The 1,480-nt window shown below is 50.7% G+C and overlaps 1 non-coding gene across 1 annotated transcript; it reads left to right on the plus strand.

Moving 5' to 3' along the window:
• The first annotated feature begins 1,373 nt into the window (after nt 1-1,373).
• LOC144555015 (small nucleolar RNA R71) lies at nt 1,374-1,480 on the plus strand. The gene has a single exon (XR_013511935.1). It is a non-coding gene; the product is annotated as a small nucleolar RNA R71 (small nucleolar RNA).

The raw sequence follows: 1,480 nt of genomic DNA on the forward strand, positions 1-1,480 counted from the left end.
CGTCCAGTTTGGGAGGAAGCTCGCTGTTCAAAATGGCACTGCACTGCTCCGTCAGTTTCACCGTTTCGGGCCCCCCCAAGCTTCGTTTGTTGGATAGAATATCCTTCAAGAACTTGGCGTAAGTGGGCATTTGAGTTAGAGCTTCGGTGAATGGAATCGTGATGTGCAATCCTTTGATAACCTCGACAAAGTTAGCAAACTGTGCATTCAATTTGGTCTCAGCCAGTCTTCGAGGGAAGGGTACAGGTGGTCTGTACGGAGGTGGCTTCTCTGCTTTTCCCTTGTTCTGAGCCTCAGGCTTGGCTGATGCGGGTCGCACGTCTGGGATGCAGGTCGCATCCACAGGTTCTTCAGGTGGTGTTGCGAGCCGCACTGTGGTGGTGCGGGTCGCATCAGTGGTGGTCCCAGTCGCATCAGTGGTGGTGCCAGTCGCATCAGTTGGAATCCGATCAGTTGGGAAGGCTGGTTCATCGTACTGGGTCTCACTCCTCAGTCTGATCGCCTTGGCTTCTCCTCTGGGGTTTGGTTTTGGCTGCGCGGGCAGCTTTCCAGGTTGAGGTTGGCTAGAAATGACGATATGACTCAGTTGCTCCAACAATTTGCTTTGGGCGGCCATTTGAGTTTCCATCGATTGCATTTGCTCCCACATCATTTGGTTCATCTTCCCTTGCTCGTGTGTGAAGTTTGTCGCATAGGGAGGCACATATGGTTTGGAAGGGCCAGCTTGAGGTGCTCGGTTGTTTTGATTGGGGAAGGAAGCGTTTTGGTAGAAGTTCCTGTTGTTGCCTCCTTCAGAAGAATTGTTCCAGTTGGTGCTAGATGAAGGATTGTTGAAGGTGTTGTTGTTGTTGGTGAGGTTGGCGAAAGGGGGTCTGGGAGCATTGTTGAAAGGTGCAGGGTTGTTCTGATTCCTATTCCAATTTTGTTGTTCCATTGAATCCTTGGAATAAGATCGGTTGAAGGGAGGTTTCGGAAAGAAGGAAGGTTCATTGTTGATGGAGTTAACTTGCTCAGCCTCCTCTTCATCCTGCACCAATGGACACTGCTCGTAAGTGTGCCTCTCGTCACCGCACATGACACATGCTTGCGGCTACTGCTCGACTACTTTCACGCTCAGCTTGTCCATCGCCCTCTGCATGGCATCTAACTTGGCGGTTAGAGCGGTGATTTGATCAACTTCGTACTTGCCTCCACCTCCAGGTCGGGTGTTGTCACGGCCAGACCACTGTTGATTCTGTGCCATGTTGTCAATCAGGTTCATGGCCTCCAGAGGTTCCCTTGACATTAACGCCCCACCTGCAACTGCATCAACAGTAGTGCGAGTGCTCCCAGTTAGACCATCATAGAATGTTTGAATCAACAACCAATCAGGAATGCCATGGTGGGGACAAGAGTATTGCAATTCCCTAAACCTCTCCCACGCCTCATTGAGAGGTTCATCGGACCTTTGCCTAAAACTGGTCAGTTGGTTCCTTACCTT

This window comes from Carex rostrata, chromosome 5, assembly GCF_964058835.1.
Source record: "Carex rostrata chromosome 5, lpCarRost1.2, whole genome shotgun sequence".
Lineage (NCBI taxonomy): Eukaryota > Viridiplantae > Streptophyta > Magnoliopsida > Poales > Cyperaceae > Carex > Carex rostrata.